This window comes from Trichosurus vulpecula, chromosome 4, assembly GCF_011100635.1.
Source record: "Trichosurus vulpecula isolate mTriVul1 chromosome 4, mTriVul1.pri, whole genome shotgun sequence".
Taxonomy (NCBI): Eukaryota; Metazoa; Chordata; class Mammalia; order Diprotodontia; family Phalangeridae; genus Trichosurus; species Trichosurus vulpecula.
The window spans coordinates 178,140,218-178,160,170 of NC_050576.1; the positions used below are offsets into that span (position 1 = coordinate 178,140,218).

Here is a 19,953-nt window from a genome sequence, read left to right on the forward strand (position 1 = left end):
GAAAGATTGTGACTTGTCCAGGATGACCCAGACAGTAGCTGTTCGAGGCAGGATTTGACCCTCAATTTTCCTGATTCTAAGATTACTCTGCCATGTTTCCTTTTATGCTTTCTTGTTTATATTAATACCAATTTATATCAACAATATCAATTAAATAAACCTCTATTCAGATAATCGGTTGCTTTCCTATTTGATTATGAAGTTAGGTAAAAGAACTATTCAGAAGGACTATGAGTAAAGAAAATTTTCAAAAGTGTTAGCATCTCAACATTTGCTATAGCAGGGAAACACTGGTGTAACTGAAGTGTAACCCAAGTTATCTTTGTGCCAGTCATTTTCTTGTAACATTTTCTGTCCACAGTTAAGTGTTTGAGGGTTATCTCACCTCTGACAGTGTAACCTTGGATGAATTTCTTAACCTCTCTGGACATCAATTTTCCTCATTTATAAAATAAGAGGTTTGGATGAGTTAACTTCTAAGGTCCCTCCCTGCCAGCTGGAAATCTATGCGTCTATGAACCTATGAATCTGACTCCAAAAACAAAGCAAAAAAAATGCCAGTTGACAAATCCCTTGTTACAAAGCAGGTACAATCTGTCTAATAAATATCTACCATGGTCGCATGACATCTCAAGGGAGAAAAAATGAAATGAAAGAGTCACAATGTTCATTATATTCAAGTTTAATAAAATATAAAATTCCAGGAGGGGAGTTATATGAAGAATTTGCATGATTGAGGGGACTGAACAAGGAATTTCATTGCTCCATGTTGAGGGGTCATTAACGCAGAGGCTGCAGGATTTCACATACCTCCCAAGTTCCCGCAAATTGGAGTTACAAATGTAACTACTAAAAGAAGCCAGGGCATATTTTGTTCAGTTTTGTATTTTTTATTTTTCCCTCCACATCAGATCTAAGAGAATTCCACACACCCCCTTATTGATTTCAACAGGCCTGTCTTCTCTCCTGGGTTTTTGACAAATGATGATGATGTACTCTTTCTGACAGCCCTCAAGCTCAGATTTTCTAAACAAAACAAGGCTTTCACCGAACAAGTAGATTTCATAGTAAGAACATGTTCTGGTGGCAGATGTTGGTTTGTTTAAAAAAAAAATCAGAGTGTAATGTTTTTCTCAATATGCAACATCCATTCCTTTCTTACTTCAGTCACTTGTTGGAAGAACTAAACATGCTTAGTTACAGGTTTCTGCCCTACTCAATCGTCATAGTTGCTGAGTTTGCCTTCCATGAGAAAGGGGAAATAGCAATATCTGACTCTTAGCCAAGAGAATCTCAAAGGGGTAAAGTAAAGAAGTATGCTCCAGACAAAAATCCTTTTAAGTCCAGAATCTGCCCCTGCTTTAAACCCAATGCCACTTGTTAGAAATCACCCACTGACAAGAGTAGGAGCCCAATACAGTGTAAGGTCCACAAGAATAAGGAGGGTGTCATTTTTGTGTTTGAATCTCTTTCCAGTTCTGATCATAGAACCTTGAGGATAGCAGGCTCTTAATAAAGGTTTGTTGAATCGAACTGTATCCCATAGAACTGAATTGGACTCAAACTGAATTGAATTCAACTGAATTGAACTAAGTTGAAAGGAACTGAATTATACTGAACAGAACTGAATTAATTGAATTTCAGAATTCTTCAGTTTGATGTCATTGCAAGTAGATTTTCTATTTCAACTCCAATTTGAATTTTAAAAACAACAGTGAAAAATGGATCAAAATGCATAGGTAGATATCCCATTACTTTTAAAAAATCAGTTCTTCATAGTAAAGATACCAAACATTTTTATTAAAGGAAAAATTATAAAAAGTCCATTATGCAAAGATATGACTATAGGTATATGTATGTTGCTAGTATATGATGAAAATTGTATTTATCAAGGACAATATGCTTTAATGGACTAAGAATTAAAATCTAGTTTCTACAATCTCTTTGCTCAAATATAGTAAAGCAAATTTAATGCTGATAGAAGTAATACACACCAAACCGTACTGCAATAAATTTAAGCATAGAATGAATACAATTGGACTGAAATGAGGGGTCTAGAGAGAACATTACAGCCCAAGCAGACTCCTTTAAAGAATGTTCTTTCAGCAATGGAAAAAATAAGATCTAAGAGGTAGAGATATGAAAATACTTGCAGACATATAATCCCTGTGGAATGGTTGTTTTTTGTTTTGTGGGTCACTGGTAAACTCCCATTTATAAAATCCAATTTCCTTGTAGTAGTCATATTTCATGAAAATTCACATGCCCTATTTGGAATGCAACAAAGCCATTGCCTGAGAAAGGTGAATCAGTAGTAAGTAGGGTATTCTCAAGGACCTGTCCTGAATAAAATTTTGAGGGGGAGCTAGTAGAGAGTAACTGCAGAGTCTTAATTCCAGTGGTTGTCCCTCATATAATTAAAAAAATAATCAATATACAAGCAGCCTTATCCTTTAGTATTGAGTGCTCACATACTTCATAAGGATTTCATTTTTGAATATCTACCAGGGACTAGATTTCCAGATGGTCTAAATCAAGTTCCTTCAAGTCAAACAACAAGGTGGCGACCTTAGCATGTGACTTTATATTGTACAATGTTTTAGAAGAGGTGAAAGAAAATAAGTGTTAAAAGGATTGGCAAAGATGATGAAAGATGGGAATAATCAATGTTGAAGGGGCTGCAAAAAGATACACTCCACTGTTAGTGGAGCTGTGAATTGGTCTAATCATTTGAGAAAGAAATTAGGGACTATAGTAAGGAAGGAACTAAAATGTCTATACTCTTTGATGCAAATATTGCACTACTAGGCATATGACAAAAAGAAAAGATCCAAATACATTAAAATATCCATATCAGCAAAGAACTAGAAACAACATAAAAACAATAATAGCCAACACCTATATAGTACTTGTTCACAAAATCGTTACCAATGTTTTTCATTCTATCTTAACAACAATTCTAAGGAATTGGTGCTATTACTGTCCCCATATTGAGGATGAGGATGAAGATGAGGATGAGGAAGGGAATAAAAAAGAAAAGGAAAGAAATGGAATGCTATATAATTATAGTGACCAAACTTGGCCTCCAATAACAAATAAGGAAATCTCCCTCCCTCGCCTCTTTAAAGAGGTGGAAGACTGTCTGTGGCAGTGGAAAATTGCATGTACTGTCAGTCTTGATGATACATTAGTCAGTTTTGCGAACTGCTTTTTTCCTCTCATTTATTCTCTGTTATAAGGGATGGTTTTTTGGGAAGGGAGAGAAGAGGATACATTTGTAAATGAAGGTGATACAAAAAAGATATAAATATAAACATAAAATTAGAAAAAGAAACATGTGAATGCTTCCATTTCAACAGAGATGAGTAGGTTGAGAGGTCCTGGGATAAGTGATACTCACATTGACAAGGTTTGGGCAATACCTTATAGTGAAGGCCAAATCTTTCCCTCAAGCCTTGCCAGATGAGTATCCCTATAATACTTGTTTTCATCATCCTGATCTCATGATTAATAATCTAATGTGGTTCTTTGCTACTCACCAAACCAACATGAAACTATTTAGCTAGGCATTTAAGGTTCACCATGAGCCGGCCCCATCCTACTTGTCCAAACATCACTACTTCCAAGATGAACAATTCACTCTGTTCAGGTCAACCTCATTACTATCTCCTGTGAATAGCATAAATATACTTTTTCCTCTTTCTAATTCTTTCTAATTAGCAATGCTGATAACAGCCCTATATTTAGAGTCAAGAGATCAGACTGCTAGCACCCCAGGCCATGCCCAGTGTCCCCCACTTCCTGTCTTAGCCTCACCTGGGTCCAGTCCACCCAGCTGTGCCCTTTCTTACTACTTTGGTAACCTCACCGAAGTCACTTCCTTTCTCTAGGCCTCAATTTTCTCCTCTGAAGAAGGAAGGGGCTGGAGTGCCCTTGTAGCTATAACCTTGGAGTGGGGAGGCCTGTGTGGCCCCTCCAGCAGGCATTCTCAGGAGTGTTAGGGAGCTAGGCAGCAATGTTGCATCCTGGGGTCCAGGACCTGGGTTCAGTTTCAGATTCACTACTTGTATGGACTTAGAGAGGTCTCTGAGACTCAGTTTTCTCTTCTGCAAAATGAAAAGAAGGGTCATTTAAGGTCCTCTACTATAGTATTTTAAGTCACAGTGATTCAGGCATTGGAGCTTGATCCAGATCCCCTTCACCATCACTTTCTCAACTCCATTCACTCCCCTCATTCTTCTGAAGGCTGCCTTACCTCAGTCAATCAACTAGCCTTTGTTAAGCTCCTACAGTGTGCCAGGTACCATGGCCCTTGTCACTCCTCTGTCCAAAGCTCTATGCAGCTTGGTGCCACCCTCATCTTTTATAGCCCTATCTGGTGATACACCCCTGCCAAATGTGATAAAAAGGACCTTAGTCATTCATTCTCAGGAGTGAATGAATGAAGCATGTATTAAGTACTTAACTATGTGCTAAGCGCTTGTGTTGGTAACCAAACGGCTCCTTAGCACTTAGTTCAACAAGTACCCTTGAATAGTTTGGCTTTTGTTCCCTTTGAGTAATTCATTGAGCCTTACTAGGTGTTAAGCCCCAGGCCCAAACCCCTATTAGGTGTAAAACCTTAGTGGGTGTGGATTGACAACTAAGGTGGGGTCCAAGGTGGGGCTAACTCCAGGGAGGCCCTAGTTTACATGTCTGGGAGAGCAGAGGCTTTTAGACCACATGGGTTTAAGTCCACCTCTCTGTGACGATTCTAGGTCACATGGGTGAGTCTCATGTGTGACTCACCCCTGATGCTGAAAAAGATATAAAAACCAGGGGTTGGCTGTTTGTTCTTTGGAGCTCTCTCACTCACAGCAGTGGTGGTGTGCATGACTCTGCGCCAGCCCTTGTTCTGAGCTCCCGGGCTGAACCTAGATGTTGGTAACTATGAATCTGTATTGGGTCTGTCTGTTGATGTTTGTACTTTGTTTGTAATTTGCTCTGAAGTCCAGGATGCTGGCTTTTTCCCCTGAACTAAGTGAATGATATTTGTATGCTGAATTAAAGCAAGCTTGTCAACCCCTTCACCTTGCTTTCCTTAGTTAAGCAGATCAAAAGAACCTGTGCTTTCCCAGCATGCCAGCAGCTTTCTGGGTGCTGGCTGTGGGTGGATCTTACACCCCCACAGAAGCTGCTAGCTGGATTGTTGAAACAGTGCTCTGGGTATAAATAGAAAAATAAGACAATCCAGGGCACACGATTCCCCACACCTGCAGTGCCCTCCTTCTTGTCTTCACCTTTTGGAGAGCTCCTTCATATTCCAAATCCCATGTCACCTCTTCCATGAAGTCTTTCCCAATCCACCCCCCCACCTTGGGCCAAAGACAGATCCTAGGGCACTACACTGTGATGCCAATCAGTGATGAAAGATCTTTCCTACCCATTGAATAGGCCTCAGGTGGGTCTAATTAAGGGAAGCTTGATTAGAGATTTTTTTTTTGGTAGGGAGGTATACACCCTTTACTTACTAGGCACTAAGCCCCAGGCCTACACGCTTTACTCATTAAGTACTAAACCACAGGCCTACATCCTTTAGCTGATTGGGCTTGAAGCCCTTGGGCCCCAAAAAGAGTACATATATTGAGAAGGTAGCCATTGTAAGCTCAGAATTCAGCCCAAGGAGGAGAAATAAGAACTCTGAGACAACAGACCTGTATAGTGAGTCCAGAGCAGAGTAGAGACCAGAGAGCTGAGGAGACTAGAGATCTAAGGGGGAAGAGAACACAGGCAAGCAGACAGTTGGAATTTGTGAGTGTTTATGGGAAGGCCCCAGCCATGGGGAAGGTTACAGGATGACTTGATTCCTTGCTGTAATACTGTGTTATAATTTCCTTGCTGTTACATTGAGATGGACTTACTGGTTTTGGAATACAATTACTGCTATGTCAAATTGGGGTTATTGGTTCTGGGATCTGTCAAAATGAATGTTATACTTCTCCTGCCTTCTACCTAGAGAATCTCTGACACTTTGCCATTCCAAACTATACAGGCATGTTCATGGTGGTCTTCAAGGTCATGAATCTTGCCTTACTAATACATCCACTAAAGACTTCCTTCCAACATCTAGCAATGAATGACTTGTTGTGTCCCGCCCTTCAACCAGTTCCAAATCCCCATTAAGAAACAGAGAAACATGAAGGAATATTTTCTACATCTGGAATCACTGATAAAGAGAAGGAATTATGCAGCAATGCTTCTCAACCATTCATAGCTGAGAATTATGATATGTGCCTCCATCACCTTGCCTGTCTATAGGACATCAATGAGGATGAATATAAGATAGTTCTGAACATGGCAGTGGCTAAGTTTTATAAAAATGAGCAGATTACCACCAGTCATTTGAGAGCAACACTGAAACAGCTGAAGAATCAGGTCCATTCAGCTGCTGAAGAAATGGATGGCTTAGATGATGTCAAAAACAGCATAATCAAGCTGTTATTCTCTGTCACTTGCACTAGCATACTAAGACAATATCAGTTGGAGAGGAACTCTACCAGTTAATAGAACCTTTTGAAGAGAAGTTTGCATAGGCTGTGTGTTTATGGCCTGTGGATCTCTATATTCTACCTTACCAAGCTGAGAAAGCCCTGCATCTCCTTGCTGTTCTAGAAAAAAAAAAGATCTTACAAGGCAACAGTGAAAAAAACTGGAAAAATACAAAGTCAGGAAATACTACCAGCAAAGAGGGATTGATTCAAATGATAAAGCTGAAAGTGGAGCCTTAGTAGAAGAGGCAAAGTAAGATTCACCAGCACAAACTGAAAGCTTACATGCAAATGAAGTCTCTGAAAGCTTGCAAAAGGGAAATCAAATCTATCATGATACACCTGGAAATTCTGCTCCTTCTTTGTTTCTTAAAAGTAATTTTGAATATTTAAGGAGCAATTATTGAAAAGCAGTGAAATTATTAAATAGTGCAAACATTACTAAACATCTAGGCTTCCTGAAAACAGGCAAATGCTTAAGGTATATATTTTAGAACAATCTGGGCTGCATTCATTTTGCAATGGGCAAGCACAATTTGGGAATTTTCTGTTTTAAGAAGGCTCTCCAAGAAAATGACGATGCTTGTGCCCACTTTGGAGCAGGAAGCACAGACCCAAGGAAGAAATTCTCAAGGAAGCCCTGAGTACTCTGCTGATGAATGAGCACTATGAGCTCCTGTGTAACTGGCATTCCACTGCTGCACACTGGCCTGCCCCTGGATGCCTTTGCATGTTTGAAGCTGTACAGGGCTATCATTCCAATACCCACCTTTGACTGAGACTGGCCAAGTTCTGCATTACCACCCACAAGGGGACCTCAGAACAGGTGACTAAAGGTCTTCCAAGCCAGTACATTGTGGGTCAAGGCTATCATCAAAAGACAGTCTTGGCATCTCAGACCATACAGAATGCCATACCTAATGACAGACAGTCTTCTGATATTCTTGTAGGCAGCATGGAATTTGCCATCATTTGTCTCAGAAATGCCTTGCTGCTGCTACTGGGAGGCCAGCAGGAACCAAAGCAGGAGAATGGGTCTAAGATGAGTAACCAGTTGGGCAGGAGTGAAAAAAAATGCTGAAAGTCAGGAGATTTGTAGCAGTAAAAGTCATGATGGAGAAAAATTCATTCCAGCTCCACCCTTCACTGTATTTTCTCAGAAAACAAGAATTAGAAAACTTAAGGTGCTCTATCCTTGCCTGAAGTGTTTATATTGCTCTGGTCTTGGGGGGCAACTTCATGGTTTTGAATCTTACAAACTACTTCAACCACCTTAGTTGTCAGGATCTCTTAAGTTTTGGGGCCATTTGTATGCAGCAGAAGTCCTCATCTCTCTTGACAGAATCTCTGATACCTTTACATTTAAACCTTGAAAATGTCACTGATATGTCTTTGGAGATCCTTCAAATGAGCAGGACAAAGGATCTGATAAAGGAGGAAATGAAGCAATGGAGTCTTCTGGCAAGCAAACAACTCAGTGCTACGCAAGCTCTGTCACTTCCACCCAAAAGATGATTCTGTTTAATCTCTGCACCACTTACTGTTTTCACAGTGAATATGACAAGGCTGGAAGTGACTCCACCAGACGGCTTCCATGATATAAGGAAAAACCACCCAAGGTATCCTGCTGGCTGTCTACCTAGAACAACTGAATGGTAATACACAGCTGGCCTTACAGATCATCAAAAGGAACCAGCTGCTTCCTTCAATAAAGACACTGTCTGAAATTCGGAAGAAGCCAATGTTCCTGTCTGCTCAGTCCATCAAGTCCACCCAGCTGCCAGCTTTCCCCCCAGGACAGAGAAAGTGACCCAAGATCCAAGGGTGTTTTGTAATAGACAATAAAGGACGTTGGCTTGTGGGGGAAAAAAGTCATGAGTTCACAGATTTAGAGATGAAAAGAATTGTGGAGGAAAGAGATCATTTAGTTTAACACCGACATGTTATAGATCAATCAAGCAATTAACAAGAATTTATTAAGTTTCTATTATTTACCGGTTGGTGTGGGGAATTCAAGATACATAAATTACTGACCTCTACCCTCCAAGGTCTTGTCTGACACAATTTTCCATTTGCTTATATATTGAATTGCAATTCTTCGGCTTTCTACTTTGTATATCTTATCTCTCTAACTAGATTAGAAGCTCGTTGAGGGCAAGAGCTATGTCTTCTATTCCTTTTGTGTCTTTCCAGTATTGCACACAGTGTGGATTTTTGGTTGTGATAGTGATATTTATTCTCTGCGTGAATGGACACCTCTCTGAACTTCAATTTCCTTATATGGAAACTGGTGATAATGCCATTTGTGCTTCCTAGTATTGTTGTAAGGAAAACATTTTTGTAACAAGAGAGCTCTCCATAAATAAACTAAGGACCCTCCAAAAGCTAATTGAATTGAACTGAAAGGAATGGAAGTGAATTGGAGTTACCAAGTAGCTACAGTTTTATATTCTTGCCCAAACCAAGTTCTCTACAGCTCAGTCACCACCCAGTGGCCTAACTGGGAATTTGTATTTATGACTATAATGTAGAATACCAGGATTCTAATTTCCTTGGTATTACCCTGGAAGAAAGATGAACCAACTCTATGCTCACACTCCTTGAATAAACTGAAAAGGACTGCCTCTTTTTTTCTAAATCTGCCCCCCACTTTGCCCAGTGATGCTTTCATAGTCAAATGTGTGTATGTGTATGTATATATATATATATATATATATATATATATATATATATATATATATATATATATACAGAGAGAGAGAGAGATGTATGTATGTCATGATGGAGATATGTATGTCTATACTTAGTTGCTTTCAACCTCTCCTGTATGTGGGCCCCTCCTAGAATGTAAAATGGTAGTTGGTCCCATTGTGCAAGGATCATAGCTTGAGAGCTGAAAGGGAACTCAGCGGCTGCTAAGTTTAATGGCCTCAATTTTACAGATGAGGAAACTGAGACCCAAAGTCTTACAGCACTACTACAGATATTAGTAAGTGTCATAGGTGGTTTTCAAACCCAGCAATTTGCTTCCAGAGTCTGTGCCCTTTCAATTATACCTAGGCATTTTTATGCCAAAAGATTTTTCTACTTCAAAAAAAAGTAATCTTCAAATAATAAATCTTCCTCCTGTTCAAACCTGCTCCAGTGCAAAGATTATTGATTATGTATAAAAAGGTCATCCATTTTGCTAAAGATGAAAGATGAAATGGGTAAAGCTTCATGTCCCTCTTTTTCCTCTAAGTTATCCATATTTGGAGGCAGTGTGGCATAGTGATTGAAGAGTGGGCCTTGAAGCAAGTAAGGCTTGGGTTCAAGTCTTGCCTCTGTCACATGTTGGCTATGTGACCCCAGATAAATCATTTGCACTCTTGATGCTCTAAGTGACTCTCTAACACCGTAGATTGGTAGAAGGAGTTTCCTCATCTGAAAGTTCCCTATACCAATGAAATCAGATGTCTAGGTTCCACCCTACATCTATATCACTGGCATAAAACCATCGTGACCTAAGCTGAAAAGAGATGCAAAGCTCCATATATAATATTATTAGGTTGGTGAGCCAGTGGGGGTTGTTATTCAAGGAAAGAATAACCACAGAATCCTCCAAATACTATCAAGGATTCTTTTAGTATCAATACATGTACTCTGTTTTGTTCATGGTAAGGGTCAGAGTTGAGGATGGGGAGAGAAAGAAGGGGTTTTGTCACTAAGAAGCTATGTGATTTTGGGCCAGTCCCTAACCTCTCTGGGCTACAGTTTCCTCATCTATACAATGAAGAAGTTGGGCAAGATGATTTTAGATCTATGATATTAGTGATGCCTCAAAGCCCTACAGTTTCAGCCTCATCTATTCCACTTGGAATCGGCGTTTAGGAGCAAGTTGCAAAACCAAGCAGATATCCAGATGTCTTGGTTGGTGTCATGCTTATATCTAACAGCTATAACGTTAGGGTGATTAATTTGGAGCAGTTAAACCATAAGTCTGCTGATATATTAAGAGGTTTGCCATTAAAAATGAAGAACTCTTTTTCAGTGACATGACTGAGCATTTGGGATCTTCCATGCTGGATAATTAACACCCGGACATTAATCTTTCTGGTTTGTCACTTGGTTTGAATCCCTTCTCTGGTGATCATTATCTTATGATACAAGAATTTCAAGGTAAAATGGCAGTTAATTTAACAGCATTTAAAAGTAATGAAAGAGTAAAGATGTCAGAATGAAATACACGTTCCCTTGCAAACTCATGCAGCTGTTTTTCCATCTCATCAGGTGTGCAAACTTTAAGGGGGGAAGGGATGAAAAGACAACTGGGCCATGATTTGATTCCAAATGAGACCAAAATGAACTTTGCCCAAAGGGCTATAAAACAGTGCATACCCTTTGATCCAGCAATACCACTGCTAGGTCTATATCTCAAAGACATCCAAAAAAAGGGAAAGGACCTATTTGGACAAAGATATTTATGGCAGTTCTTTTTGTGGTGGCTAAGAATCAGAAATGAAAGGGATGTCCATCAACTGGGAGATGGTTAAGCAAGCTGTGGTATATGATTGTAATGGAATATTGTTGTCCTATAATAAATGACAAGCAGGATGATTTCAGAAAAGACCTGGAAAGACTTACACGAACTGATGCATAGTGGACAGAACCAGGAGAACATTGTACACAATAACAGCAATATTGTGCAATGAAGAACTATGAATGACTTAGCTATTCTCAGCAATACAATTATCCAAGATAATCCCAAAGGACTATTGATGAATCATACTATCCATCTCCAGGGAAAGAAATGATATTGATTGAATACAGACTGAAGCATGCTATTTTCACTTTCTTATTATTTTATTCAAATCTTTTTGTACAAGATGACTAACATGGAAATGTTTTACATAATTGGACATGTATAACCTATATTTGATTGCTTATCATCTTGAAGATGGGGGAGGCTAGTGAGGGTGGGAGGGACAAAATGTGGAACTCAAAATTTTTAAAAAATGTTTATAAATAGGGAAAAAATTAAAAGCACAAAAATCCAAATGAGATCAAAATACAAATCATTCTCCCTACCACAATATCATTATTCACATTGGTCAACACCAATACTCACACTGACTATGATACCTACAGCCCCACATCATGCTGGGATATTAAAGGAGGATCGATTTCAAATATAATGATAAAAAGGAATCAGTGTGACCTGATGGGTTAATAATTATGAGGTCAGGAAACCAGCTGATACTTTCTTTGAATCACCAGGAATTCAGTGGTCTTTTCAATCTTATTGATTCACTGCCATGAGCCACAGAACAGTTCAATCAAAGAGGCAAGGAAATGCATTAAATGACCCAGTATCAACACAAAAGGGTAGATCAGAGTTTCTTATGGATTTCTTCAACCCAAGAATCCTGTCACATTCCCTCAACTCACTGTATACCCAGATATTAATATGAAACTAGAGCATGATGGAGTTGCAAGGGAACTTAGATATGGCTGGCCAATCTCTTCCTCCCCTCACCCACATCATTTTATAAGAAATGAAGTCAGAGTCCTAAGAGAGGAGCTGACATGTTCAAGGTCATACAGTAAAGTAATAACAGGGTCCCACTGAGACCCTTTTGAACAAGCTTCCCAGAGCTGAATGGTCAAGGTATTGAAATGTTCATCCCTCAGTATGAACTTTGAAGTCAGAGTTCAAATCCCTCTGCTAACTCTTAGTACCTATGTAAAATTGGACAAGTTGGTTAACTTTTTGGTCTCACTTTCCTCAATTACATAATACAGAAGAAAAAAAATTAATTCAATTTCATTAACATTTATTAAGTGCTTACTGTGTATAAAATACTGTGCTAGTGCCAGGCTTACAAAAAGAAAAAGAAAAATAGTTTCTTTCCTCAAATAGGATAGATTGGTTCAACATTAGCATTGACAGATTTAGGTGGTACAGTGGATAAGAATGCCTGGCCTGGAGTTAGGAAGACCTGAGTTCAAATATGACCTCAGACACTTACCATATTTCCCCATGGATAAGAAGCACCTTAATTTTGGGGCCTAAAATTTGAAAAAAAAATGTATTACATAAAGTTATTGAACTCAAGTTTTATTCATCTGCTCATAGCTTTCAGGCATCATTTGGGCAAGTCTGGTATGCATATGCATGCTTAGTCCATTCCATTTCATGAACCTGAAGCACCGATTGTGTACTCCTTTGAAATCAGTAACTTCTTTTTCAGCAGCAATTCTTCTTGCCTCGTGCTAAACCATCTTCATAGACACAGGAATTCCCGTTGCTCTTTGCTCTTCAATCCATATCTTCAATTCCCTCTCTAAATCAGGCCATTTTGCTGACTTGCCTCTCATGGCCTTCTTCTGCCATGGCATTTTCACTAGGGTTTCTTCTTCCCCTAGCCAGTCTCAGATTGTTTTCTCAGTTGGAGGAGGATCAAACTTACATTCAACAGCACAATTTCCATTCACTTTTGCAAACTGGATCACTTTTAACTTGAATTCAGCACTGTATGAAAATCTTTTCTGAGCCATTTCTGGGCAGAATGTGGCAAAATGTAGCCTAATATGCTGGTAACAAATGAGAAACAAGGAGTGCAAAGACAAGTGCAAAAAAGCGGGAAATGCAAGTTAAAAAATCTACAACCACTGTATAAGATGCCCCCAGCTTTTAGACCCCAAATTTTTCAAAAAAGGGTGCATCTTATACATGGGGAAATATGGTAGTAGTTGTATGACCCTGGAAAAGCTACTTAACCCTGTTTGCCTTAGTTTCCTCACCTGTAAAATGAACTAGAGAAGAAATAGAAAACCACCCAAAAATCTCTGCCTAGAAAACTCCAAACGAGGTCACAAAGAGTCAGACATGACTGAAACAACTGAACAACAACAAAAGTCATTTAACCTCTCTAAATCTTGAGTAATTCATTTGTAAAGTGGAAATACTACTTAAAACCTCAGAGTTTCCATGAGAATCAAATGTTTGTCTGTACATATACATGTTAAAACATATATACATGTATAAAATATATACCTGTATAAAATATATACCTACATGTTTATGTCGTGCTTGCATGTATATATAAATATGCATACATAAATATAAACATATAATTTTGCAAACCCTAAAGTGTTATATAAATGTAAGTGTGTGGGGGGAGGGATTTGACTGGAACACAAATGGAGCTAGTCCCACTCTCTGGCCCCTTCCCATGGAACATGCACAAGGTAAGTGACTTAATTAGTCCCTTGGTTCCATGACTAGAGAATTGTATTTAAAATGATTGGTGACAGAATCAGGAAAAAGCACTCCTTTAGTAGGTTATTAGAAGAGCTATAAAGAGGTGTCAGCATCTTACCTTTTGAGTATGTTACTTGACATACTGAAATTCTAACGAGAAGAGTTTTCTCACTTCTCCTTCTCCCAAAAGAAATGGTGGCTACAAAACACATGGCAACAGGAACATATGTTTGTCTGAGACAATACCTCACATCCCTGGCTACTTCTTCTGTTTTACATTTCTTTCCCTGAACCTAATTGACCAAACAGAGATTATGAGAGATGAAATTTCTATCCTTAGTGGTAACATTGCATTGCAAGTTTGAGAAGTCATTGCTGGCTACCCAGAAGAAGATGCCTTCTATAACAACACAGCTTTTTGAATTCAGGTAGTCAGTGAATAAACATTTATTAAGTGCCAGGCCAGAAGATCTAGACTGTGTTAATTGGTCAAACAGTATAGAATTAAAGTGAATAGAAAATATCTGTTCAGCAGTCTTATAATGTTTCCCTTACCTCCCAAGAGAGTATAATAAAAGTGAAGGGTCATTGTTTTATGTTTTATGTCAATGTGTATTTATGAGTCTTTTGTGTTTTAAGAATTTCTTTTGTGTTGGAGGAAATATACAGCTCTCCTAAACCTGATATTTATTTTTCACACTGGGTACCTTTTCTAGAAAAAGATCTTGTTAATGGTTTCAAGGGAGACCCTAGACCTGTGTCATACCTAAGCTCAGTGGTAGAGATTTTCCCTGGAATTCAAAGATGGGGGCATAATCAGCTTAAAAGCTAAGGAAAAGCCTTATTACTGCCTCTTTCACATCAAGCTGCCCCAAACATGAACCTAAGTTCTGTAGGAGTCAAGAACCAGAGCCCCTTTACTGGGAATTGGGTCATAAGTCACCTAAGTTTCCAGCAGCAGCAGCATTATGTCCTCATCACCATATTATCCTATTTTATGAAATCAGCCTTCTGAATAGACACAGTAGGTGGTCACCTACACCCACTGGATTGTGAGCTCCTTGAGGGCAGAGATTGTCTTTTGCCTCTTTTTGCATCCCCAGTTCTTAATGTAGTACATGACACATAATAGGCACTTAATAAGTGTTTAATGACTATTGACTACGTAATGTGATCTCAAGAGTTGTCAGGAGAGCCTCCACTTTCTCAGCCCTGAAACAGCTTCATTTTTTTCTCTAGTTCTGACACTGTTGATAAAATAAGTAGGTCACACCAAGAAGTTCCAAAATTGCTTCCCTTTTAATGATCCAAGGGAGAAGAATAGTTGATAGAACAGAAAGAGATATAATCCTTTTCCATTTTTTTGCCTGGAGTCTGGTGCGGGGGCTGAGACCTGCCACTTCCCTCATAACATTAATAACCCACCACCACCAGCACCAACTCCACCACCCCCACAAGACTTTTAATGCAGCTTCTGTTCAGAGGCCTACATCTGTGCTGCAGGAATCTAAATGCTCAAGAGAACCTTTCCTCTACTAGAGGAACAGCAGAAAAGTGGGTCAATCTACCTTTGAAAGTTATGTTGCAAAATATGTCTGAGTCCCCACACAGTTACTGCCTCTTAGCCCACTTTCCCGTATAGCCTTTTGTTTGTTACTCTAAACAAACGCTAACTTTCTTTCCTTGTAGAACTAGAAAGTTCCTGTTCTTACCAAGAACCCTTTAACTCACAACTCAGCAGTTTGTTTTTTGCCTACTCTAGTACATTATGACCAAAGCGATCCCCTTAATGTCACCCACACTTGTTTAAAATGTTAGAAATCATTACAGTCTCCATTATATACTTAATTGGATGATTGCATGACTAATATTCAAGATAAAATGTCAATTTATTGTCTAATGCTCCTTCATTTGGCATTGTCTTCAAAGCCATATATCTCAGTGGCTCTTAGAGGTTCCTGCACTCCCAAATTGGGATTATGATAATGGAGACAGGCCTAAGACTAGAAAATGGTTCACTGAGGAGAATTCAATATTTTATTCTCTGGTACAATAGGCTGAATGCCCATTCCATCAGGGACAGTAAAAATGTATCCTGGATCCAGTGACTTAGAGCTGAAAGAAACCTCAGACATTATTTTACTCAAATACTTCATGTCTTTTTTTGCTTTTTAAAATGTTTTATTGATGTTTTTCACATCTTTTTATATCTGCCACCTCCCCAAATTCTACCCCCCCCAACAAAATATTCCCTTGTGACATAAAGAAGCAGTCTAACAGAGCAAACGCATGAAGAATGCCTAACCACGTATAGAAAAATTCTACTTCCTCACTAGCAAGAGGACAAGCATGGAGCAGGTACCACAGGATGGCATAAAGTAGAAACATGGTGTAGTAGGCACTGTATTTAGAGTTAGGTAGACCCAAGTTCAAATTCTGTCTCAATCAGATACTAGATGTGTGACCCTGGGCAAGTCACATAACTTCTGTGCTTCAGTTTCTTCACCTGTAAAATGAGGGTGTTGGACTTAGTTTCTAATGTCCCTTCTAGCTCTAAATATCTGATCTTATGACTTCAGAGTCATACAATCTTCATTCAAATTCCACTTCTGATATTTACTATATTTACTATATGACCTTGACCTTCCTTAGGGCTCCGTTTCCCCATCTGTAAAATGTGGTTGTACTAAATGGCCTTTGAGATCCCTGCCAGCTCTAAATTTATGATTCTATTAACCTTCTCATTTACCAAAGGAATAATCTGAGGCCTTAATAAGATTAGGATTTAGGAGGTTAGATTCAGAGCTAGAAGGAATCTTAAAAACCATCCTATACTACCTTCTCTCTTTACAGGAGGAAACAGACATACAGAAAAGATGAAAAGACCCTGCCAAAGGCACACAGGTAGTGAGGAACAGGACTGGGATTCTTCCACAAGCCCTGACTCCAAATTCAAGCCTCTTTCTGCTATGCCAAACTGGCTTTGTGGGGTAGGTAGTCTCAGGTGCTAACATCACTTGTTTCACTAACTTTACACTTTCCAGGCAGCTAGCTAGGTGGTGCTGTGGATACAGCACTGGGCTTGGAATCGGGAAGACTCATTTTCATGAGTTCAAATCCAGTCTCAGGTAACCTGCTGTTTTTGTGACCCTGGGCCAAGTCACTTTACCCCATTTGCCTCAGTTTCCTCATGTATAAAATGAGCTGGAGGAGGAAATGGCAAACCACTCCAGTGTTTTTGCAAAGAAAACCCTATAAAGAGGTCACAAAGAGTCAGACGTGACTGAAACGACTCAACAACAACAAATACTTTCTGGGAGGAGGATATGGATACAGAGAAAGGGAACAAGGTAAATACTTACTTGATATTAATTTTTAAGGCTGTATTAGATTATCCATTTAAATTTTCCATAGATAAAACTTTTGATCAATTAATAATTAATTCTAGAAAAGCCTAGAAGGGGGAGGCCTACAGATTGGTCTTAAAGTTTTCATTCATTTAACACCTAAGATACCTGCAAGAGGTAGTAGGAACTTATCATAAAATAATTATTAGATTATGCTATAACTAAAGACTAATACTAGCTGAAAATGTCAGCTAGCAAAGCAAGGGGAGTCCCATTTCCATTTCTATTATGAAGTATAATATTGCCTAACTTAAATGTAAGAGACTACATAGCCTTTGTTTCTGAATTTTTAAGAAGCAATCGACTCTTACGCTAAGAGTTTAATTGTCCTATGAAAAGTCTATGATGAGACAAAGTTTACCAGTCATTCGAGAAAGGGTATTAACTTATAGCTGAAGAGTGAACTGAGAAAGAGGACCAAGAGAATTTATTTCCTTAGAACTTGACTTGACCTGACCCTTTTCTTTTCAAGAAAAACAAAGGGAATTCTTGAGAAAAGTTGTCAATTAGTATCCTGAGAACTGTATAGTAGGACTGTTTCCAGAAGTGAGAAGTCAGCAGCTAGAGTAACAGTTAAACACAGTGGTGTACTAGTAAATGTTCAACAACCACGTTATGTATGTATGCATATATAGCACATTTATGCATGTATATATGTGTGTGTATGCATATATGTATAATATATATATATATGTTTGCATATACACAGATACATAAGGGGATTTATTCATTGAACAATTTTAAGTTTAATCTGCATTATTAACATTTCCTCCATAAATATTCTTGTACATATGGGTCCTTTTCCCGCTTGCGTGATTTCTTTGGGATACAACCCTAGAAGTGGTATTGCTGGGTCAAAGGGTATGAACATTTCTATAGCCCTTTGGGCATAGTTCCACACCGCCCTCCAAAATGGCTGGATCAGCTCACAACTCCACCAGCAATGCAACAATGTTCCAATTTCCCCACATCCTTTCCAGCATTTATCATTCTCCTGATTTGTTATTTTAGCCAATCTGACAGGAGAGATGTGGTATCTAAGAGTTGTTTTGATTTGCATTTCTCTAATCAGTAGTGATTTAGAGCATTTAGCAATCTGGGGTGAGACTCAGAAATGTTGAATGAATTGTTAGTTCATAAATTATTAAATGAATAAAATTGTTACTTTTTGTTAAAATTGCTAAATGAATTGTTAAATTTAATTAGTTTTAAAATTTAATAATAATAATATGAGGAGGTATTCAAAATTGTTAAATGAATGAAAAAACACTATAATTTATTACATACTTTGGAAATATCAAAACATACCCCTTGATTGCCTGCTATTGATAATATAATAAAATTATAAGACTAATATAAAAAAGATATTTTTCTCAATAAAAATGAGAAAGAAGAGATTGGTTAATTTAGTGTGCATCTAATCCCCTCAAATCCACTAGTATTAAACATTCCAAATATGCACAAAAAACATATATCAGAGACATAGGTGTCGATTGGTGCAAGACATTGTATGCAAATGGTTTCATGACAATGAAGAAGGAAAATTAGTTTCAGGTTGATCACCTTTCCTAGGCTATATTTTGGTGTGTTTGCACCTGAAGTCTGTTACATAAGTAAAGTCCTGTAACTGCATAATGACATTATAAGAAGACATTGATGAAATCTGGATCCTTGTGAATCACAAAAAGAGTATAACTCTTAAGGATATTTTCATTTACTCATAGATGTCAATTGGTTTAAAAATTTCAGAGCATCCTACTTGAATGAAATGATGATGTTTCACAGTGAAAGGCATGGCTCATGATTTGGCTTTTATGTTCTTCCCTACTTCAGAAATTAGCTACCTTGTATGATAGTTGCATTGCTTTTGTTATTACAAAAATATTTTCTCTTTGTATATTTCACTATGCTCTTCAAAGAGATTTTACATGTACTATCTCATCTACTCTCTCTGGTGGGTAGAGAAATTATTAGAAATTATTATTATAATTTGAAATTATTCCCATTTTTATAGATGAGAAAATAGAGGCACAGAAAACTTAAATGCTTATATACGCACACATGCAGCTTTAGGAAACCTTCACTTCTCCGGAGATTACTTACTTGGCAACCTCAGTTACCCAGGGCACAGATGGGAACCTGGAAATAAGCCAAACTTTCTTCTAAGCAGCCAAAATAGAAATTATAATCTAACACTCATTTACTTAGAATCCACTTCCTTTTATTCTAAACAAACTTCTGACCAACTTGGTTTTCTGGTTTCCTGGTAGATGAGAAATAGTGGATTTCACACAGTGGATTAGAAATTGTATATTAGAGGGGCAGCCAGGTGGCACAAAGAGTACAGCACTGGCCCTGGAGTCAGGAAGACCTGAGTTCAAATCCAGCCTCAGACACTAGCTGTGTGACTTTAGGCAAGTCACTTAACCCCAACTGCCCTGCCCCCCCCCCAAAAAAAAACAGAAATAGTGTATTAGAAAGTGGGAAGAAGATGCTTGATATAGATACAATGACAACAGCAAGAGGTTTTAGCTGACAATGAGAATTGTTTGTAATTCATTTTTGAAGAGGACTGATCACATTATGGGATGACGTCTTGACTTGCTCATGAATTGGACTTAAGTGAGGCAGAATTGCACAATCATCAACCTCTTCTAGTCATTGAAGTCCAATAGCAAGACGAAAGTCAAGATGACTGGGTATGGCCTGAGATGCAGTGGATGACCTTGGCATCTTTGAAGTCTGACAATAAGTCAGAGAGAGGCCAGAAAACCAT

General features: G+C 38.4%; 1 pseudogene; it reads left to right on the plus strand.

Moving 5' to 3' along the window:
• The first annotated feature begins 4,305 nt into the window (after positions 1-4,305).
• Positions 4,306-8,337, plus strand: LOC118846934 (annotated as a pseudogene).
• Positions 8,338-19,953: the final 11,616 nt, after the last annotated feature.